Source organism: Lathyrus oleraceus, chromosome 7 (assembly GCF_024323335.1).
Source record: "Lathyrus oleraceus cultivar Zhongwan6 chromosome 7, CAAS_Psat_ZW6_1.0, whole genome shotgun sequence".
Lineage (NCBI taxonomy): Eukaryota > Viridiplantae > Streptophyta > Magnoliopsida > Fabales > Fabaceae > Lathyrus > Lathyrus oleraceus.
Genome location: NC_066585.1, coordinates 109,319,895 through 109,344,648, shown reverse-complemented (window position 1 = coordinate 109,344,648; position 24,754 = coordinate 109,319,895). Strand labels below are relative to the sequence as shown.

Sequence of the window (24,754 nt, the reverse complement as noted above, 5' to 3'; positions counted from 1 at the left end):
CAAGTATTCAGTGAGTGTTGCATGAAGGTCATGAAAGAGGAGAGCATCAAAGCTAGCACACACGCTGTAACAGTCTTTGACCGTCATAGACAAAATTTCAGCGTCCAGGAAACAATGGGCAACAACGAGGGGAGACCAAATTTAGCCTACGTTGTTAGACTAAACAGAAGTTGGTGCGATTGTGGAAAATTCCAGGTCTTCCGCATACCTTGCTCCCATGTCATAGCAACATGCGCTTATACTCGTCAAGACGCTTACAACCATTTATCTGATGTGTACAAGGCCAACACTATCATGAATGTATATACTCAAAGCTTCTCAATACTACCAATGGAGGATTACTGGCCTCCATATGAAAGAGATATTGTTTGGTACAATGACGAGATGCATAAAAAGAAGAAAGGAAGGCCAAACAGCACACGTATCAGAACAGAGATGGATTCCACATATAAAATGATAAGATTATGTAGTATCTGTCGTCAACCAGGACACAACAAGAACAACTGTCCCAATCGAGGAGCATCATCTAGGTTTTAAGCTTTTTGTAACATTGTATTTCTGTAACCTTCACTCATTATATATCATTAAATTTTTGTTACCACGAGGTTCACAACAAACATCAGTACAAAATAAGCTATCTGAAAACATAAATATTTCTGACTGATTACAACAATCAAATTGATGTCGTCTCGACCGAACATCATTTTCCTAGCATCCTTATCAGTCTTCATTCACACCCAACCAAAGATACTGTCAAGTCTCTCAATACTTCTGATTTTTTCCCCTTCTGGTATTTTCTCATCTAACCAACGAACCAGCTCCCTCTTCAGTTGATCGAACGTGGTGATGTTCCAAAATAGCATCAGCATTTGAGGTTTGTCTCTCGCATAAATCACCTTTCCGTATCGGCGACGAACACCAAACGTGATAGCCAAATGATTATATGAGATGTGGAACAATTGGTCACACAACGCATCTATTTATAAGATAAAAAATGTATTTTAGGAGGAGTCTCCAATTGAATCGGCGACTCCTCTTAAAACCTACACATAGGCGCTAATTGAATTGGCTATGGCAGTTTTAAGAGGAGTCGCCAATTCAATTGGAGACTCCTCCTAAAAGTGGGGTATTTTGAGAATTTTTTTGAAACCAGGGGTATTTTGGGAATTTCCTTGAAAAACTAGGTTATTTTTATAAAAAAAACCTCTTCTTGGATATATCTTGAAATTAGTCTTTTAAATATTTTCAAAATTTTAATTTAAGGGGTTGTGTTAGCATAAACAGGAATAACATTAAAGATGTCTTTTCCACTGAAAAGCTCTAAGTTATGATATGACCTTCTAATCTTTTTACATCAACAATAACCTTCTATCTTTTTACATCAACAATAACCTTCTTACACTCTTTTTGTATAATAATCTCTCCTTCATTTCTTGTTCTAAATGTGTGAGTGTATTAAAGTTTAAATTTTTAGTCGTCTAATTCGTTCGCCATTTTACTCGTCCACTTAATTTATAATAGACACGTGAAATTGATCTTCATCCTAACCGTATTATCCATTTTTTTAGTAGATTTTCTAAAAAATATGCATATATTACATGTTTCAAAATTAAATATACTCTCTTGAAGTAACTTCTTTACCCACATTCATTCACGAAAAATGTAGAAATATTTACTTTTTTTTCATTGCATCTATTTGGTAATGCAATGAATCTTGCTCACTTGATAATGTACTCAAGTCATACAACACATTACTTATGGGCAACGGTCTAACATTTACATTATTAGGATCAATGTTATAGAGATTTCCAAAAAATTTATATTGGATGTCGAGTGTCTAACACAACCGTCTTCTTATACTTAACAAAGCGAATATAAATAAAAAAAATGATATTAAATATATAAAAAAATTAAATCAAACTAGTTAATTAATTACAAACAATCGTTCTCTATATATGAATCATAGTAATTCATATATAAAAAGAAAATAATGTGCAAATAATAATAATTATATATAAAAAAGAGAGAAATTATTCATCAATTTTAAAATTAATAGAAAGACGTATAGGAATTTTTTTTAACATAAAAATAAATAAATTGAATACCTTATCAATAATGAAAATAATTTACTTACATATGAAGGGAAATTTTATGGCTTAAATTTAAGCCACTCTTCTAATTCCTCTTGGGTTATTATATCAACGGTATAATATGTTCAAATTCGACGTAACCATCAAGCGGCAGTGTTTTACAATCAAGGAAAAATAATAGGAAAGTGGAGATGCAGGGTATCGAACCCTGTACCTCTCGCATGCAAGGCGCTCTACCATTTGAGCTACATCCCCATTCTGTTTTACTCTGATGTTTAGATAAATTTAATTTCAACATCGTTTTGATAGCTTCAATTTATAGATTGAGAGTGTCCATTTGTTGTTGGTGAAAGGATGTTAGCATTGAAATGAAAGAAACCGTAGCAGATTAATTGATCAATTAAATCAGATTTTATGGGCTCGTACTGAGAATTAGACATGCATGGGATATGTTGTTAACTTTACAATATTGCTCTCTTAGGATCAGTACCACTCTACCATAGTAGTATAAATAAATGCTGTTGTTGCTACATTGTTCATAATTACTCCATATGCTCCTTTTTAAATGTTGCTTAAGCATATAGCCAACACGATGAATGTGTGAACATTGGAGCCAACAAAATGGCCATAAGATATGGACGGACGTCACCAAGTTCTTTGATACAGTTTGAACCAGAAGATATGGACGGACGTCGCCAAAGAACCTGCAATAAAAGGTATGACAACACATGATACTCATTTGTTTCATGGTTACTATGGCTATCAAATGGAAATCATTGATTCAAAGATACTCATTTTCTCCTTTGATAGTGCATTTAATATTTGAATGCTCTTACTGCAGTCTCCGATTCCTAGTTACACCACCGACAATCAATACCAGTGCGCAACCTTTTGTCGATCAATCTTACACAAGTTGGAAAATATAATGCCTACTGGTAGTTGAATCCCACATCAAAAGTAGGTGAAAGATATCGAAGTAAAGAAGTGTATAAAAGAACTTGAATACCATCATTGAAAATTACTTACTTGGATGTGGTCAAAAGATGATTATAAAGGACAGTACCTTCATTGTACTTAGGAGGGTCTTCATTGCACTTAGGAGGTTGTAGCGGGGGGCCTGCTTTTGTGCGGCCCCTTCCAATTCTATTATTGAAATTTGAGGAATAAAATTTCTTGATCTCTTATTTTGTAGCATTTTGGGATGGATATTAGATGCAAACTGAAAGTTTGATATATTTTTGTATGGATCAAAAGGAGGGTGTAGAGGTTGTTCAAAGTCTCAGTCAATCACCTTAACAAATGATGATTTGTTTAGATCTAACAAAGGCGTATGAAATCCTTTCACTCTGTTCTTTATGGCCCTCCAATAGCATAGAAATAAAGTACATTTCTTATGATGAAGTATTTCCTTCTACGGTCTTATGATCCATAAGTAGAGGCTGAAAGTGTTATGGCTTTCATAGCAATTAAATAACCAAATCATGTCATTCTATGGAATGTGCTAAATAAATGGTGGCAAAATACCATAATCATTATTATGAAATGCTAGGAAAAACAGATTAAGAGGACAACAAGAGAGAAGTAATCCTTAAAACAGTTCACTTAGTTTTGCAATTGATATATGTAGTAAATAATTTATGTAATTCTTGTTGTGTCTAGTTCTATGTGGTAAACAATTAAAAGGTTGGTTAAATTGCAACTTGGAGTTGGCCGCCCAACCCTTAACCACCAGCAGAACTTACAAGCCTTACAAGCCTTAACCACCAGAACTTGCAAGCCTTAACCATGTTCTATCACCTAAGTGCCCCCACATGGGTCACAAGCTGGCCATACTCAGCCTCAACAAAGAAATTAGCATGTCATACATTTATAAACACTTGCTTGTGTGATGTTCTAGCCAATGTGGAACTTAAATGGACTTAAATGGATCCCAAGTGGTGTAGTATTAAGTTGGAACATGCTTTCTAAAATGTTATTAACACTAAAAAAAATTGTGACTGAAGTTATAATACTATATAAAGGGATTATCGGACCAGATTTCTCGCAACATATATAGAAGGATTAAATCTATTCAGAAAGTTATACCCCGACTAAATACACTCGGCAAAATGATCCAAAACTAATGAAACAATAGTGAAATGCATACCATAAGCATTATAACTTGTGAATGCTGCTTCTTCAAGTTCTGGCTTTGTTCCCAAAACAGAATCAAATTCCTCTAATGTTTCCTCTTGGTATTTAGCACTCCATCCGCATTTAATCTAGGAAAGTAATGGAAATTAAATCTATCAATAGATGCCGTCAATTCGTTAGTCCTAATATATATTACAATTTCATATGGAAAATGTTTTGTTTCTAACATGTCTACAGTATCTTTTCAAGAAAAAAGTCACCAATCCTATATTCCTTATGTTAATAAGCAATTGAGTAATAATGGAAAAGATTAACTAAATCCAACTCAACATTTTGATTAGTCCCAAAATATGTTGTACATTGTTCTTCCATATTCGTCATTTGTTTGTTATAATTGACCTACTAACATGGTTTTAAACAAAGGTTATAGTTGCAGTTATCGTGCAAACTTCAATATGGCAGGAAAATACGGCTAGTGCAATGTTGCAGATTTCCTCAAAATACTTTAATGATGCATTTGTAGTTCCAGAATGCAATTTCAAATTCATGCTTAATAGAATCATTATGGATTTGTATTTCTTGCAATTATGAATTCACACAATTGACAAAAGTCATACATTTTAGACCATATGATCAAGATCCAATGTCTCACATCCAACCTTGTATAACAGATTCAATTATGAAGTCTAAATGCAAACCATGTGATCTTAATTAATTCGACAATCTAGATCGTATGACTGCGGTAGATGTAGCATTTCCTGACTATAGGGGTTCGAATCCACAAATGCTTATAATAAAATATCACAAATAATGATTGTGTAAATACAACATGAGATGCTTTTGAAACTAAAAACAATATATTGAGTTTCTTGTTGAAAGCATTATCAAACATACCTGGAGCAATATAACCATCACCTTTCTTTAGTTGCTTCAGTGCCACTACCATCCCGTTTTTCTTCAATGTGACTCGATAAACCCTTCTATTACCACCACAACCGATTAAATCATCTTTATCCAAATGACTTATTTCATCAGCATCAATATCCAATTGGTAAAAAGATGCTAGTTTCCATTTTCATTACTTGCTTCCTTTTGACATTTTTGTAACTTTTTTGCTCTTCGAATCTTGACGCTTCTACAGATCAAAACAACGACGATGAAGATAATATCAATGACCAAGAGAATTACATATTTATAACCAAAGAGAGTTCTTCTATGAACATGATCTTTAAAACAAAATTTCAAAACAGAATTTACTGAACTTTTTGGAATTTTCTCAACGCATGAACCTTTGTTTCCAACAAAAACAACATTGTGAATGTCGAACATTTTGATTCAGTCCAATCTCAAACACTATGGATTAAACATGGAGTAAATTGTTTTACTTTTTAAAAACGAATTTTGAAGTTCAAATATATAAAATGACAACTCATGTAATGTACAATAACTTGATCTATAATCCTCACTAAATTAGACCTCCAATTACCTACTTTGAGCATGATATGATATCACTAATCTAAGTGTATCAAAGTCATATTCAAAATGTTGAGATTAATCATCATTGAAATGAATGTGATTATAGCTAACTAACATATGGCCTCTAAAAACTTAAGACGACTATGGATAGAAATAGCGGAGAACAGTACCAAATGATGAATACAAGAGCGACAGAAAGCACTGTCGCTGAAGAAAACACAGTATCAATAAAGAACACACAAGTTTGATCGAGAATCATAATGCCATGTCTGACGTATATTCAGCCATCCCCAACTATTTTTAACATGTTACCACACTGTAATCTAAAAATGATGTGGTCGGTGTTGCAAGGATTGAATCAAGTAGCAGTTGACTGAAAGTATAGGTTACAGAATATTGATTAACATTTCAAATAAAAACATGTCGTTTATGTCATATTTATTGTCTTCACAAGAAAAAAGTCCCCCATCCATTATTTCCTATTTTAATATGCAATCGAGTCCGAATAACATCTTTGAAGATGTAACATAAGCAATAACTAATGTGATTCTTATCCATTAGCAATGGCTATAGTTAAAAAGTCATGTAAGTAGCTAACGAGTCTAACATGGTGAAAGGATTAGTAATAAGCATGCCAAACGGCTCTGAAGGTATAAAAATTGATGGGATGATAGCATAATATTTCATGATTCAGTTTTCAAACATGTATAGAAATAGAATAGAATCTTGGCTCAAGTACATAATTAATATAATATTCATTCCCAAATTTCATTATAGAGTTGATTTAATGTGTGTATTTGACAATTGTTCTGGTTATGAACTAATGATGACAAATATCTTGGCTGTTGTAGCTACAGTTCTCATAAAGGATACAAAAAACACATATAGAGCCACTTCATTGCATGAACAAAATCACTTTGAGCAGAAAATGTATGTGAACCAGACAATCTCCTTAGTTTAATTAAAGTTACACAAATGTTGAGCTAACACGAACACCAGTAGACTCCAAATTATTGTTTTAAAGTCCCACATTGCTGAGTTAACAATGATCAAATTGGGAAATACATTGTCTACTGGTAGTTGAATCCCACATCAAAAGAAGGTGAAAGGTATTGAGATAAGCAAGACTATTAAAGAGAATTCTTCTATGACCATGATCTATATCACAAATCTTAAAATTAGAATTTTTTGAATTTTTTGGAATTTTCTTAGCACATGAACCATTGTTCCCAACAAAAAGAGCACTGTGGATGCTGAAAATTTTGATTATCATAAAGTACACTGTTTTACTTTTCAAAAAAGAATTTAGTTCATATATACAAAATGACAGCGGATGTAATGTACAATAACTTGATCATACAACTTCTCAACACATGAACCTTTGTTTCCAACAAAAAGAGAAGTGTCGATGTTGAACATATTTATTCAGTCATATCTCAAACAATACGGACCAAAAGTGTATCAAAGTTGAGATTAATGATCATTATAATGAATGTGATTATTAGCCATTAGTCATGATAGTATATGAAAAGTCATTTAAGTAGCTAAATGGATTATTTGAAAAGCTTATAATGCATTAATCTCAAAGTACTAAAGTCACATTAATTCAAAGAGGCGATTCTTGTAAAATAATATTAATGCTATATAAAACTCCAGAATCATAAGCTCAATCTTGACCAAATAAGCTCATGTATAATAAACAACTTAATTAAGGGATTCTCATAAAGGAGAGTCCACTACAAATAGCTTGACCAAGTTTTATGTCATTTAACTAGTCATTACAAAGGTTCAGTCGATTTGGAATCAATAAAACTATAGGATAAAATATGCTTCAAGTTTTCATAACTAACCTTTTGGCACCATCACTCTCCATCACAATACAAATACATCAAAGACTTTCTACAAAAAAAGCCAACATGAGCAACGCCAATCCAATAAATTATCATTAAATCAATATATGAAGAATATTCATAAAATATCATTCATCCACAATTGGTAAAAAATGAAACACTACTGCAAAAATCAATGTGACAGAATCATACTCAGCTAAAATGTATGCTTTCTCGTACCCTAGAAACCTACTTTGATCAGATGTCTGCAAGATCAATAAAACTTTAGTATAAGATAGGCTTCAAGGGTATGATGATTCCCAAAGAGTAAAGTAGTATTTATAGGTCCAATTCAACTTTTTCATAACCAACCCTTTTAGCACCATCAATCTGTAACAATACAAATACATCAAAGACTTTCTACAAAATTCCAACATGACCAATTCCAACCCCATAAATTATCATTCAATCAGTATATGGAGAATATTCATAAATTATCATTTCGTGGGCATTTTGTAAAAAATGAAACGCAACTACAAAAATAAATGTGACAGAATCATACTTTCAGCTAAAATGTATGCTTTCTTGTGCCAACACAAAGAAATGATTTGATGACATTGATTCATCAAACATTTTTAATAACAGATTGAAAGTGCTTCTTAAATCTCTCGGATACTAATTATTATTTTGTAGATAAACAAATGTAGTTATCTTTGTATTTTATCCAACACCCAATTTTGAACATGGGTCTTGTAACTCTTTTAAGTCTTAACACAAACATATTGAGCTACACAATTCTCTCTACTTTATTGAAAATACTTTATTGTTAACCAATGGCTTTCCCTTTCTTTACATTATAATTTAAGGTGTTTGCTACGTCAAACACCCCCCAGCCATTTAAATAAATTGATTATAATTAATAGCATTAGCAACCTTAAGAATTAAATTTGCAGCAGTGCCTAACCTTGGCAGAAACTATTGGACTGACAAGACATTGGTTCCAAGATAGCTTTGCATCTTTCTGCTTGCTCCGCCCCAACTTTAGTTACCGAGACACTGTATAGAAAGCAAAGCTAAATCCCACTTTCTGCATTCCAAGTACTAAGATCACACCTTAAATTAATCACTTTCTTTAATAAAGTTATTAACTAATTTTTTACTGTAGTTGCTTTGGTGAAATCATCAGCACCATCTGACAAAACATGATACGCAACCGAAAAACCAACTTCAACACAAGTCGGAGTCGGAGTTAATGTTTTACATAGTTTGATGATAATGTAGTGGAGTAGAATAAGGTAGTTAGTATTCATTCGGCTGATGAAAGCTCTCAATATGAAACACATGAATAGGGAAGTTAAAATTCATTGCAAATACCAATTTTCGATTCAACTAAAAGTAAGAAGGAATGAAAAATCCAATCCAATAATAAGAGCCAAAGTGAACCTGTAATGCTTGAATTTGGTCGGTTTCAAGTGGAGAAAAAAAAAGCAGTAGTAAATAGAGTGGGAAGTACATTGCTAACTACTAATAGTAGTTGAGTCCCACATCGAAAGAATATGAAAGGTATTGAGAGAAGCAAGAGTATAAAATAACTTGAATACCGACATTGCAACATACTTACCTGGATGGGGTCAATGGTTGATCTTGAAGGACCATGGCCTAGGAGAGTAACCTCCATTGCACTTAGGAGGGGTGCTATCCTAAGGTCTACCCAAGTGGTGGAACCTACATCATAATTTGTTGCAGTGGGGGCCTGCGTTCGCGCGGCCCTCTCTTATTCTAATATCAAATTTTGAGGAATAATTTCTCCTTATATAATTATATAGATTGTAATCTCTTATATTTCATATCAATCTAAGTTTATTTTCAATTTAGAAGTGACAGTCCAGGATGGTGCCTCCACCAAACCAATCTGCCATGTTCTGTCACGTTTGTGTTGCAGATTTTAATTCGGGAGATGTAGTTGCTCGTAATGTGTTAAAGGCAAAGTGGGATATATTGGCAGGCTCAGTAGACGTCTGATCCTTCCACGGCCAGGATGGTGCAGCCACAATCCTAAATTGTCAAGCCTTATCCCATATGGGTCACATCACCTTGGTGCTCCCATATGGGTCTAAATGGATATTCTGGCCAATGTGTGACTTAATGGATATAAATTTGTATAATATTAAGATGGAACATGGTTCTTTAAATGGCTTACTTTGAACTCAACACTCCCCAACTATTTTTGACATGTTATAACATTAATCATTGAAAACATGCGGTTGAGGGATTTAATCCACATATATAGAGAGTGATTTAATCTATTCAAAAAGTTATACACAGACTAAATACCCTAAAAAAATGATCCAAAACCAATGACAGAGTAATGGAATGCAGCACTTACAATTTGTAAAGTAAACAACCATATATACCTGGTTTAGCTTAGAGTGACAACAAGTCACATTATAACTTGCCACTGCTGCTTCATCAAGCTCTGGTTTTGTTCCCAAAACTGACTCAGATTTCTATAATGCTTTCTCGTACTTAGCATTCCTTAGGAATTTAAACAAGTAATGGACATTAGGATTATCAGGAAGATATCATTAATTCATTCAATCCATCTAGATATACTCCTAAAAAATTGGATGCTTCGCAATTATAGCCTTTTCTGTCTCAAACAAACATTGCAAATTAAAACTACATATAAAATTGCCATGTCCGTCTTGTCTTTACAAGAATAAAAAGAGTCAGTGACAACTCTATCAATTTGCTACTCCTTTTACCCGGGAACTCTAAGAGTCCCTCAACACTAAGGGATACAAACCTGCTAAAAAACAGATAGCTAAATAAAGTTTACCAATGAAGTTGTTATTCAGTGCAAGTTGAATAAAAAATTAACACTTTGGTTAATTAAAGCTGTAATAATTTGATTCTTCTGCCACAAAAAGTAACTCTCATTTTTATATAAAAAATAGTTTTCAACCGAACTAACAATTCAACAAAAAAAGGAGAAGAATTGGCAGGTAACATTTAAAGAAGCATCTTTCCACACTAAAACCTTTGTTAAGCACGGTACTACAAAATGAAACATTATAAGTCATCAAACTAATAAAAATGTAGTTTTTGCTGTCAATATTTTTCAACAATGGCAGAACTTGCTCTAAAATGTCAATGTCTTGATGTCTAATCACTAACTGAATTTTTGGCTCCATGGGCCCTCTTAAGAAAGGCTTACACCCAAGGTTGTTTCTGTGTATATGCATTTAGCTTCCTTGGTTGTCTTGATGTATTTCATAATTATGAACAAATGGGTTTTGTTTATAGCATTTCAAAAAACACTGGATTCAGTCAACTTTGCATATATGAAATCAATTTGAGCAGAAAATAAATTTGAAGTATAGAATCTCCCTCTTGGTTTAATTAATGTTACATAAGAGCAAGCTACATCATACTTGTGTTGACAAGAACACTAGTAGACTTCTAATTATTGTATTAATGTCCCACATCACCAAGTTAGCAAAGAAGAAGAAACTATGACAGATATAAAAGACATAATAAGCATGTCTTTCAACTCATACCTTTCTCGGCCTTTTGGCTAAGATCAAGTGTAGTAAATTTATTTCTTGAGGGGGAGAGTACACTACAATAGCTTGCTATTGGGTCTCTTGTGTGTCACCTTTGTATTGCACTATTGCATTGGCTTGGCACACCCCACCAAACCTAGTTCAAATTTATGTTCTTCATTTCTCCTAACTGTTATACTTTTACTATATTGTATATTGGATAATATCTTACGATGTAGTATTATGTAAATTAAGGATCATGATGATTTTAAATCAAAGAAATTTAAGTTAAAACATACACATTTTTTAGAAGTTCCAAGGCTAGACATACAAATCCCAATTGAATCCAAAAAGTACTCTGTGAAAAAAAGGAAACGGATTCAATGCATAATCCCAAGCCAATAAAAAGCACGTGACTTGAGAAATACAACCAATACAATGTTGTAGATACCTCAATACTTTTATGCTGCATTTGTAGTTCCAGAATGCAATTTTGGATTTGTAGTTCTTGCAAATATGAAATTGCAATTTTGGATTTGTATTTCTTGTAAATATGAAATCGCACAATGGACAGAGTCATGCATCTTGGAGCATATGATCAAGATCCGATGCCTCACATCCAACCTTGTATAACAGATTCGATTACAAAATCTAAATGCATACCATCTGATAATTAATTCTACAATTTTGTATGACTGGGTGAGATGAGGGATTTCCTTATTACAAGGGGTTTGAATCCACAAATGCTTATAATAAGATGTCACAAATAATGATTATATAAATAAAACATGAGATATTTTTAAAACTAAAAACAGTTTACTGAAATTTCTTATTGAAAGCATTATCAAAACATACCTGGAGCAATATAACCATGTGTGACAATTTTTGCCTCACAATCTTCATCAAACAAGATGCTGCTATGAATAACAGGTGGAGAACATTCATGGTGCAAATAGCAAATCCCAGTTGCACCTCCCAATGCAATCTTCATCCAAATGACTATTACATTAGCATCAGTATCCACTTGGTGAAAAGATGTTGTTTGTTTTTTAGTTCCTTTTGACATTTTTGTAACTTGTTTGCTCTTCGAATCCTAAAGTTTCTACGCATCAAAACCACGACGATGAGGATAACAACAACCAACAACCTTACATATTTATAACCAAAGAGAATTCTTCAATGACCATGATCTTTATCACAAATATTCAAATCAGAATTTATTGAAATTTTTGGAATTTTCTCAACACATGAACCTTTATTTCCAACAAAAACAGCACTGTGGATGTTGAACATTTCGATTCAGTCAATCTCAAACATCCAAATTAGGCCTCCATAGAACCAAAAAAGTAATGGTCCAGAGGCTAGGCTCGACAGATGTTGTGGACTGAGGAAGCAGTGGCCCGTGATCCCTCCATAGAACCAAAAATATTCAAATCAGAATTTATTGAAATTTTTGGAATTTTATCAACACATGAAACTTTATTTCCAACAAAAACAGCACTGTGGATGTTGAACATTTCGATTCAGTCAATCCCAAACATCCAAATTAGGCCTCCATAGAACCAAAAAAGTAATGGTCCAGAGGCTAGGCTCGACAGATGTTGTGGACTGAGGAAGCAGTGGCCCGTGATCCCTCCACTGTCAGGAGTAGGAAGTGTTCGTTGCTCTGTGAAACCAGCCTCACGCTGTACCCTCCTGTCTAAGACACATAATACCCGTGCCTTCGCACAAGTCCCATGGGTCAACTCGCAACTTGGAGCGGGCAGGCCAACATGGTGCAACCACCAGACCAACCTATTAAGCCTTAGCCATGTTCCATCACCTTGGTGCCCCCACATGGGTCACAAGCTGGCGCTACTCAGCTCGGCAAACAAACTAGCATGTCAGACATTTATAAACACTTGCATGTGTAATATTGTAGCCAATGTGGGACTTAAAGGATATAAATTTGTATAGTACATACTATTAAGATGGAACATGTTATAAAACTAATCATTGAAAGATGCGGTTGAAAAGGTTTCTCAAATGGCTTACTTTGTACTCGGCACTCCCCAACTACTTTTGACATGTTATAACACTAATCATTGAAAAGATGTGGTTGAGGGATTTAATCTACATATATAAAGGAATTACTGGACACTCAAAAAAATGATCCAAAACCAATGACCGGAATGCAGTACATACAATTTGTAAATGTCGTAAAATACCTGAAGATTTGGGACATAGAGATTATCTTTGTATTTGACTCGAGATGAATCTTCTAGACTCGACGCACCACCAACCACGCCAGGAGCTAACATGGCATACCCTGCTGGGTTAGCAAAGTTTCCAAATCCTGTAGGATTTCCAGCAGGAACAGGTTTGAACTATTGAACTCCGTATTTAAGGTTATTGGCATTAAGATGGTAACCGCCTCTAGGCATCAATACATAGTTTCCATTCGTAGGATGAGGATAGGGAGCACTGTTTGAGTATCCCGGCACAGTCATGTGCGGTACATAGACTGTAGATAGAAACTGACGATAGGGGCATACGATTAGCATAATGTGAAAGATGAACTTGTGGATACATCTGTGCAACTTGATGTTGTTGTTGTTGCACCATGGCAATTGTGGATGTGGGAACATTGTTTGCAGCGTGGGAGTTCAAAACCTGATATGGCCATAGTATGTTAAAATGAAGTAAGAATCAAAGGAATTAGGTAAGTGACGAAAAGACCAACAAAAACACTGCCAGCTTGAGAGTAACAACAAGCAACATTATTACCTGCCACTACTGCTTCATTAGGCTCTAATTTTGTTCCCAAAACTGACTCAAATTTCTCTAATGCTTCCTCGTACTTCACATTCCTTAGGAATTTAAACAGGAAAGTAACGTACATTAGGATTATCAGGAAGATACCATTAATTCTTGTCATTCTAATCTAGATATAGTCCTGGCAAATTGGATGCTTTGAAATTAAAGCTTTTTTTTGCCTCAAACTAGGTGTTGCAGATTACAATTTCATATAAAAATGTCATGTCTATCTTGTCATTACAAGAACAAAATCACCAATCCTTTATTTCTTATTTTAATATGCAATTGAATAATAAAGGGAAAATATTAAATATTTACTTAATCCAGCACAACATTATGGTTTTTGTATGTTTACATGATTATATGTTGCAAACCAAATCTCGTAGAATGCCCAATAATGTTATATGTGAAATAACAGTACTTAATCTCTATAGCAGATTAAACAAAATACTTCAATTCTGAATTGCCATGGATAAGATAAATGAAGGAAAACTGTTAAGGGCAGAAAGAAAACGATTTTCTGAGTCGGGGGAGTCTTACTTGTATAGTCGTAAGCCTTCTCTCAAATCATTTTCCCAACGCTCATTCAATTCTCTTTTCCTTACAAGATTGAAGAATGAAAACGGTTGTAACCCCACATGGAAATGCAGTAGTGACCACAATCATAAGCTCAACCTTGATCAAATAAGGCCTTATTTGGATAAACAACTTAATCAAGACCTTTATCATAAAATGCTTATGTATAAGCTATTCTCTATAACAAAAAGTAAACTAAAATCAAACAGTTATTATCGAAATTATTAGCTAATTAATAGGCTATGATGGAGAGTGTGTCGAAATCAGCTGAAAACAACTTGTGAAAATGTGATATATATAGTTTCCATAAACCCTTCGAAACAGTCATATTCAAATAGAATCCAAAGAAACCCTAAGCCTTTAATTCAAATAACTATGTTGAAGACGATATAAGTTACAACATCCCTACCTCATACTCTTCATCTTTCGATGCTTCAGATGAAGCTTTAACCACAAAAAGAAATGCTTTTGATTTTCAGAAATGGGTTTTTGAGAAACTATAACAGAAAAAAGGTTTCTGGAAGAAAAGAGCTTCATCTTTACCCGGGAAATTTTTATATTTTTTAGGTGATTTTTAATTAATTTATATTATTTATTTTTAAGCTAATTATTTAATGATTTGTATTATCTTATTAATGGGGTGGTAATTGATTAAATTTTTGTTTAGTACTAATAAGTTAGGCATAGGATTGTAGGAGTGTATTACTATATTAATTTTTTGTCTAAATTATGAGAATATTATAAAATTATATTTCAGTACCATTAGTTTATTAAATTTTATGTCACTTTTTTATAATAGTTTATTTTAAAATCAATTAAAATTTATTTAAAGATATAGGTACCTAATCAAAATTTATGGACATAAAACATAAACGATTGCATTCATCTCAAAGACACCATCAAGAAATTGATAAAAAAAATTGAGTCAATATATCCAAGAAAACCAAAGCAAGGAAAATCGCTAGGGAGGAAAGGGATCCCTCATAGAATCCAAAAGACTGACATACCTTAAATTTTACATTAAATTTGAAACTGATTTGTAATTCTGCCAATGAACTATTGGAATTATATGGTACCCGCTCATGTGAATTGAACCCCCTCGTGCGAGATGGTCTTTGTTAACTGGTTGTTAATTAACTATTTATTCCATTTGTTTTAGCTGTTAATTTAATTACAAATTGTCGGTCATGCTGAGATGAGCTTCTAGCTCCAATTTGTCACGTTTTATACGGGCTGCTCTGAACATTTTGAGAGGATTTTGTTGCTGCAGGTGGTGATCGTTCGATGTCGGAGGGCATTATGGTGATGGTCAAACAAGGCCTTAGCTGCAGCAGGATGTGGTAAGTTTATGCCTTAGTAAGCTTGCACATGGCTTGGTATATCAGTGTCGAGGTTGTTAGGAAGTGTATGTGTTAGTTTTTGCTACTGCTAGAAGTTAAACTTAACGTGAAATTGCTATATACGAAAGTGGAACCATGTGATAGAAATTGATATGAAAAGTCAGTTGATTTTGTTATGGATTTTGATTGTTAATTTGAAATTGGAATAGTGCAAGGTTTAATTTGGAAAAGTGGAATCAAGCTTGAAGAATGGAATAGACTTGAAGATCAATTTGAAATGATCTTATCGAATGTAATTTTGTGAATTTGGAAATGGATTTGAGTGTACATTTGGAAATGTTGGATTATTCATAATTGTAATGGAAATTTAATATTTGTAATGAAGTGTAATTGAATGTTGTCTGAAATGTAGATTAATGGGAAATTATGGAACTTTGAAGGTGTAATAAATTTGAACATGAACGTGTTAATACATGAAAAGTTTTTGAATGGTATTGAATATCCTTTGGGAAATTAAAATGAATGTTTGAATGCCATTGATTTGAATTGGAATGTGTATGGACAATTTTGAATGAAGTGTAATGAATGATTTGAATAAAAATGAAAAATGATGTCCTACTTTCAAGAATCAAGTTTGAATCCAAGATATTTGGTTGAACCATGGGCTTGTATGGGGACAAAGAAACTTGGTCGAGTGTATCCCGAATCAATGACCGTATTCAACAATAAATCAATGGAACATGGAAACTATGCACCATGAATTAGTGAATGCACTATAAGAAATGAAGTAATTAACCATGAATAAAACTACCATCAACCACTATTGACTAGTAGGGTTTAAGTCTACCAGACCAATCATATGTATAAGGACAAATAAACAAACACCGAGGCTCCCAAAGCACACTCAAGAAAATGCTCCCTAAAAACTAGGGTTTCAAAGTCAATAGATAAGTCATGATTTCCAAAGTGGTCAAGCAAGCATCATCATTGAATCACAAATGTCAAGCAAAATGGACTAGGATGATCAGATTAACAATCAAAGAACCATCAACGGCATGGACCCAGAAAATTAGGGTTGCAAGCTAAAACAAAACATCATAACTCAAACAACAAGCCCAAACCCAATGACCTCCTAAAATTAGGGTTTAGGTACAAAGAGACACCATGATCCCACTTTAAGCCAAGACCTCAAGGAGTAGGATTTTCTCCCATATGATGAACCACACTCCAATACTCAGGTAAAACCCTAGTTTTAATTACCACCAGCTTTGAATCTATGAGATTGTGTTAATGTGAATACATGATGCATATGAATGAAGATGAATCTTAAGTCATGAGTCAGATGAAAAGTGAAAAGGGGAGGACAAATTTTGGGATACGACAATGTTGAACATATTGATTCAGTCATATCTCAAACAATATAGACCAAAAGTGTATCAAAGTCATATTCAAAATCTTGAGATTTATGATCATTATAATGAATGTGAATATTTAGCCATTAGTGTAGGTGAAAAGTCATTTAAGTAGTTAAATGGATTATTTGAAAAGCTTATAATGCATTATTAAAAGTAGTGCTACTTGTAAGAACTTGCTTTGAGCATGATATGATATCATTAATCTCAAAGTACTAAAGTCACATATATTTAAATAGGCGATTCTTGTAAAAAATATTAATGCAATATAAAACTTCGGAATCATAAGCTCAATCTTGGCCAAATAAGTTCATGTATAGATAAACAATTTAATTAAGGGATTCTCATAAAAATGCTTGTGTTATAAGCTATTCTCTATAATAAGAGATAAACTAAATTTAAACTATTTTATAAAACTATAAGCTATTTTATAAACTGTGATGGATAACATGTAAAAGAAAAGCTGAAAATAACATATAAACACAAAATATGCTAGTACATATCAAATAGTTAAACTGAGATAAATCAATTCAAACATACTCTAAGTTTGAAGATGATATGCTACTATTGATCGCAAAGATATACCAAACAACCACCTGACCCAACATCAAATGAAGCTTTAACCACGAAAAGGAATAGTTTTGAAATTTTTGGTTTTGGAGTAACTACTAGTGGGAGTGCGAAGCTAAACACATTTGATTTTTGTTTTTAGCTCTTTGAATAAATTTGTGGAAACAAGAGCGACTGAGACTAACAACTCTCTCAGTTCTCTTTACCCACCAAATTTTATATATTTAGATTTTTAAATCTATTTTTACAATTCTATAACAAATTATTTTAGATTTTTTTTAGATTTTTTGATAAATAATTTTTAAGTATAATATCGTAACATCTTAAACATTTTAAATATATTAAATATGTATTTTTAAATATTTTTTAATTTATTATTTATTCAACGGTTACTTACTCCCCCTTTCAATTGATGATATTCAATTTGTCAGGGTTTATTTTATGATAATGGTCCTAACTTCTTATGATAGTCTATCTTATATAAGGATTAGATGAAGTACAACAAGACTTCACTTGTGACTAATAAAATCATAGTTAATTAATTTTTTTTGACTTATATCCTATCTTTCTCTTAGATCATAATGAACCAAATCTATAGTAGAATATCTATTAAATGAAAAAAATATATCGAGTTACACTCTTTAGTTAAATAATTCTTATAAATTAATAAAATGAAATATATGAATTAAATAAAAAATTATGTTTTTTATAACATATTTATCAAATATTGATTTATTTACTTTTATTATAATTATAAAAATGTGTAAAGAAATATTAATTAAAGAGTACCACTTAAAGAAATAATAATAATATAACAAAATTACAATTAAAGATTTATTTTGAGATTTTTTATTTAAGAAAATGATCAATTACGCAAAATAACAATTCATTATTAATTAATTTATTTATTTTATATAGTTTTCCATATCACCTTTTTGAATCTTTACAAAAAAATATTTCCAAATCTATGCAAGCTTGTGACAAATATTTTTATCAATTGACAATAATATGAAAACATAGGAGAATATTAATCATTCGCATAACTTCACCTTTTTAAATCTTAATTTTTAAGTGAACAAATATTTTTGAAAAAATAATAATATTTTTTTATGAAAAACTGTTGATTTATAAAATCAATTGTTTATTTAAATTAATATATAAATAAATACTGTCGTCAAATATTGAACCTTAAACCAGCAAAACACATTTATTTAATTCAACTAACACGTACAAGTTGAGTCACCTCACTCGACCATAAAAAAAATATAATTCACTATTAATGAATGACGAAAAAAATTAAATAATAATATAAAAATAGCATAAAATTACTATTAATTTTTGTTCTAGGTTGACCAGAATGGTCATGGACCGGCGATCAGAAGTGAGCATTGATTCACTTAAAATTGTTCATAGTCCAAAGAAACTACCATATGGAAGAGTATAAGAGATACAAGGTCAGGATACAACTAACGACTCCCCGCACCACCCTCATAGAGAATAGCAGGTTGTTATTACAATTTCAAATGCAAATTTCACTCACTTTTCTCCTTCACATACTAACTTGAGTACTTGAGTGTTAACTTTGCATGTCATTCCCTCCTTCTTCGCATATGAGGCTCAGGATTGTTGTTGTCCATCGCAACCATCAATTCTACAATCAATTTTGGTTCCATAATAAACAGTGGCGCCATCAATGAGAAACCTAGCTACTCATGTTGAACTAAATCAATACCAATAGTATAGATTCAAATGACATACAAATTTATTGAAGAAGAAACTCTCAAATGGCTTCAATGGTCTCCAAAAGCTCCAAAATCGCTCTTCAGCGTCACTTCAAGATCTTAGTAATTGAACCCCCTATTTTTTCCTTTTTGAAACAGTCAAAAAATGTGTGAGCAAAAATATGCAACGTGGACGCGTTGCACCATCATTACTTCAGGACCTAATATAAATCGTAGTAGTAATAAAATTACAGCAATAAGTAGGAATGATATAATTGGAGGATTCCTTATCCACATAATGTTAAGTTTGAACATGACTTTTTAAATGACTTACTTTGTACTCGGCACTCCCCAACTAGTTTTACTAAGTTATAACACTGAAATCTAAAAATGATGTGTGGCCGGTGTTACAGCCATAGGCATGTAAGGATTCAATCAAGTAGCAGTTGACCAAAAGTACTCCCTCTATTTTTCTATAAGAAATTTTATAATTTTAAGTTCATTTATTAAATAATATATTTAGATTATATATAAATCATATACATTAATTATTCAATGAATGTAAAAGTCAAATTTTACTTATAAAAGAGAATAAAGTGAGTGTAGGAAAGGTACAAAATATTGATTAACATATTGCAATCAAAACATGTTGTTATGTTTATTATCTTTAAAAGAATAAAGTCACATATCCTTTATTTCCTATTTAAATATACAGGCGAGTAATAAACAATTTAATTAAAGGATTCTCATAAAAATAATTATGTTATAAGCTATTCTCTATAACAAGACATAAATTAAATTTAAACTATTTTCCTAAAATTATAAACTATGTTTATAATCTATTAGGGAGAGCATGTAAAAAAAAGATGAAAACAACATAGAAACACAGGATACGCTAGTACATATCAACTGAAAGAAATCAATTCAAACATACAAATTGAGTTTTTGAGAAAGTATAAGAAAAAGGGTTACTTGAATAAAATAATTTGGGTTTTTGAGTAACTACTAACGGAAGTATTGTTGTTAAGCTGAAAACATTTGATTTTTATTTTCAACTCTTTGAATAAATTTATGGAAACAAGAGTGTTTGAGACTGACAGCTCTCTCAATTCCCTTTATCCACCAAATTTTATATATTTATATTTTTAAACCTATTTTTATAATTCTATAATGAATCATTTTGAGATTTTTTTTATAGTTTCTGATAAGTATAATATTGTAACACCTTAGATATTTTAAATATATTGGATATGTATTTTTAAATATTTTTTAATTTATTATTTATTCAACAATTATTTTATATGTAAGAAATTTATAAAATTGTATTACTCCCGCTTTCATCTGATCATATTTAATTGGTCACCTTTTGTTTTATGATAATGGTCTTAACTTTCTTCTCAATCTAATGAACTACAAAGACTTTAATTGCGATTAGTCGAACACCGACTAGTTTGTTTTTATCACAATGGTTTATTTTAGCGGTTTGGTTTTGTTTGCAGTTTGTATTTTGCAAACTAAACTAAAGCAAACCAAATCGCATTATGTTACAACCCAAACTTCACATGCAACCCGAAACTCAAACCTAGTATGCACCTTAGAATTACAAAAGATTTTCTCTTACTCGCACTTAGAGTTTCAATTTCAACATTCTTAAATCTCTCCTAATAGTATCGTATATTCTTCTTATCTACTTTGTCATGTATGTCTCACATATTCTACTATAATATGTCATCTCTTATGTTCTTTCTTTTCATCTTTTATTTTACTATTTTCTCTTCCAATTATGTTTTTATGGCACCTTTCTTCTCAATCTCCCATCTCTTATGTCCTTTCTTTCATCTTCTCTTAATCTCATATCTCATATGTTTTTTTTATCTTTTATTATAATGTCTTTGATTTTATTCTATGCTACTATTTTATATATGTTTTTTATTCCATTTTTGTCTAATCTTATTTTTTGCATATTGAATTAGAACTTTTTGTCTCAATATGATGAGTTTTGATGTTATTTAATAATGTATGAATGACTAAACACAAAGTTATGCTGTTCTCTATAGGTGTATGTATGACTCAATAAAAATATTGTAAAAAACCCAACCAACCGAACCATCCAAACCGCATTAATTTGGTTTGGTCAGGTTTCTAAAAGTCAACCAAACCAAACCGAACCGCATACTTTTTTATCTTACGATTCAGATGATCTTTATCGTTAAAACCGCCCAAATCACATTGCGAACACCCCTAGTCTATCTTATATATGAATCACATGAACTACAACAAGACTTCACTTTCACTTGTGACTAATAAAGTCGTAGTTAGTCAACATGTGTTCTGCTATCTCTGACTCCACGTAACAATCAATATCAGTGTGCAACCTTTTGTCGATCAATTTTACATAAATTGGGAAATACATTGCCTACTGGTAGTTGAATCCCACATCGAAAGAAGGTGAAAGGTATTAGGATAAGAAAGAGTATTAAAGAACTTGAATACCATCCTTGCAACATACTTACCTGGATGTGGTAAATGGTTGATCATGAAGGACCGTGGCCTAGGAGAGTGACCTTCATTGCACTTAGGAAGGGTGCTATCCTAAGGTATACCCACGTGGTGGAACCTACATTATAATTTGTAGTTTCTTTTGATTTCTACATGTTTTAGGAGATGGTGAAATAGCCAAACACATATAAAAGAGTTAAATGTAAGGAATAAATGTATTTAGAAAGTTATACGAAGACTAAATACACTAAAAAAATGATGAAATGCGTGAACATACATATATACCTGGTTTAGCTTAGAAAACAACAAGCAACATTATAACTTGTCACTGCTTTGTCAGGTTCTGTTTTTGTTCTTCAAACAGACTCAATCAATTTTTTCTTATGCTTCCTTGTTAGTACTTAGCATTCCTTCTCCATTTATTCCAGGAATATAATGGACTACTATGAGATTATCAGGAAGATACCATCAATTTATTTATCTTTGCAATTGAAGTATTTTTTCCTCTCAAACTAGGTGTTGCAAATTATTTATGGAAAATGTCTTGTTTCTGTCATGCATAATATCTTGTATTTACTAGGACAAAGTCACAAATCCTATAATCCTTATTTTAATAAGCAATTAAGCAAAAAAGGAAAAGATTAACTGAATCTAGCACAATGATTTTTGTATGTATGCATGTTTATAAGTTGGAAATGCAAAACTAAATTTCCTAAAATGCACAATAATCATATATGTGAAATAACAATTCTAGAGAAGAAATTTCACTTAATATATGTTGCATATTAAAGAATATATTTCCACTCATAAATGAAAAACTATTCATAAAAATGAAAAAAGGACAGAGAAAACAATTTTGAGTCTCGTAGTTTTACTTGTATAATAGTAAGCCTTCTTTCAAATCATTATCCTGATGCTCTGTCAATTGTTTTTTCCTTAAGACAGTTTTGCATCAGAATTTATTATCATATATCAAGAATTTTGTTTCAGTCCCAAAATATGGTGGACTTAATCAGTATGGATCAAACAAAAGTACACTATTTTACTTTTCAAAAAAGGATTTTGAAGTTTATATATACAAAATGACACCTCATGTAATGTACACATGACTATAACTTGATCATACAACCTCAAAGTGTACCAAAGTCATTTTCAAAATTCATCATTATATGAAAACTTCACCAACCATTGCAGCAGACAGAGCATGTTAAACAGAAAATTCGCAAAAATAAAATCACCAGCCCCTAGAGATTGTTAGAAATTATTTTGTTTGAATAAATGATAAACACGTGGACATAAAAATGGTTTCACTTCAACCGAACTACCATTTAAGAACACTAGTATAGAAAATTTGGTTGTCATATGTGAATAATGTCTTGATGTTTAATTACTAAGTGAAAATATTTAGAATGAAGAGGAAGGAAATGAGAGCATAGATATCCTCAGCTTGTGTTCTGAGATGTTAGCAAGTATGCAATCATGAGACTTAATGCCTTTCTAAGTTAAGGAGAGGGAAATGTAGTCTCCAAGTTGCTGCATAAGAGTCCCGCCTCGGTTAGTGAAGGAAGAAATATAATACATGTCAAATATAAAGCACAAAACAAACATGCATTTAAACTCATACCTTTCTCGGCCTTTTGGCTAAGATCAAGTGTAGTATCTGTTCTTATCAGTTTAATATCTGATATGTGGGCCAATGGTCCACACGATATTAAATTTATTTCTTGAGGGGGAGAGTCCACTTCAATAGCTTGCTATTGGGTCTCTCAAGCAAGCGTTGCACTTTAGCAATAGCATGGCACACCCCACCAAACCTAGTTCCCCCCACCAAACCTAGTTCAATATTCTAAATTACTTGCTAATTTATTTATATTTTAATTTACATAAGTATGTACATCTTGGTAATAAAATCTCTTTTCTTTATTATAAAGTTTGAGTCCCTTCTAAATGAGTAAAGTTATCTCTATTTTTTAAATAAGGAAATATTTATTTAATTCAGCACAACATTATAGTTTTTGTATATGTGTTTATATGTTGCAAACCAAATTTCATAAAATGAATGAATGAAGAAAATGAAGGAAAACGGTTAAAAAAATGTAATAAGGACAAAAAGACAATGATTTTCTGAGTCAGGGGAGTATTAAAACGGTTAAAAAAATGTAATAAGGACAAAAAGACAATGATTTTCTGAGTCAGGGGAGTATTACTTGTGTAGTCGTAAGCCTTCTCTCAAATCATTTTCCCGGCGATCTTTCAATTCTTTTTACCAAGGTAGTCTTGCATCTGGAATTTTTTTACAAGATTAAGGAACCAACACAGTTGTAACCCCACATGGAAATACAGTAGTGAGATATTTCATTAGAAAATAAAATATCTTATATAAAAAAGGGATTGAAAATTTAAGAATTAGAATTTTGTAGTTTAAATATGATGAGACTTCCTTGAATTTTGCTGACTTTGTAACTTACTACACCAAAGTTCACTCTCAGCTCGGATGATCTCCTATCAGTGAACTCACCACTAATTTCTATCTTTCCTGTGAAAAAATGGAAACCAAGGTTCGCGAATCAGGGATAATTGCTAAAATGCATACAAATTACAAAATAAACTAACCATATCTTTTCTGCATTCTCATGAATCACGGGCCCATTTATTGACAAATTGTGTACATTGTTCTTACATGTTCCGCAGTTGGCCAAACTTCGGTCCCAAAATTAGCACTACAGATGTTGGGATTTTCTCAACACATGAACCTTTGTTTCCAACA

The 24,754-nt window shown here is 32.1% G+C and overlaps 1 protein-coding gene, 2 non-coding genes and 2 pseudogenes across 18 annotated transcripts in view; 4 read left to right on the top strand and 1 right to left on the bottom strand.

The window, feature by feature from the left end:
* Nucleotides 1–2,459: 2,459 nt before the first annotated feature.
* LOC127108040 (uncharacterized) overlaps nt 2,460–24,754 on the bottom strand; it is a 172,663-nt gene continuing 150,368 nt past the window's right edge. For 6 of the 16 annotated variants that reach the window (XR_007795928.1, XR_007795931.1, XR_007795927.1 and 3 more), the window contains 2 exons: nt 5,118–5,358; nt 2,460–4,351 (listed from right to left, as the gene is read on the bottom strand). The gene's annotated coding sequence lies outside the window, so the exon portion shown is untranslated. Of the gene's footprint in view, nt 4,352–5,117; nt 5,359–7,549; nt 7,599–7,741; nt 11,698–11,928; nt 12,176–12,809; nt 12,928–13,280; nt 13,726–13,839; nt 13,923–14,409; nt 14,561–14,854; nt 14,955–23,931; nt 24,741–24,754 lie in introns of those variants that run through there. The other 10 variants (XR_007795918.1, XR_007795924.1, XR_007795921.1 and 7 more) reach the window with 6 other exon arrangements.
* Nucleotides 9,142–9,302, top strand: LOC127108999 (U1 spliceosomal RNA). Its single transcript, XR_007796489.1, has one exon. It is a non-coding gene; the product is annotated as a U1 spliceosomal RNA (small nuclear RNA).
* On the top strand, nt 11,085–11,225 carry LOC127109745 (uncharacterized; annotated as a pseudogene).
* On the top strand, nt 21,994–22,142 carry LOC127109458 (uncharacterized; annotated as a pseudogene).
* On the top strand, nt 23,608–23,794 carry LOC127109733 (U2 spliceosomal RNA). The gene has a single exon (XR_007797000.1). It is a non-coding gene; the product is annotated as a U2 spliceosomal RNA (small nuclear RNA).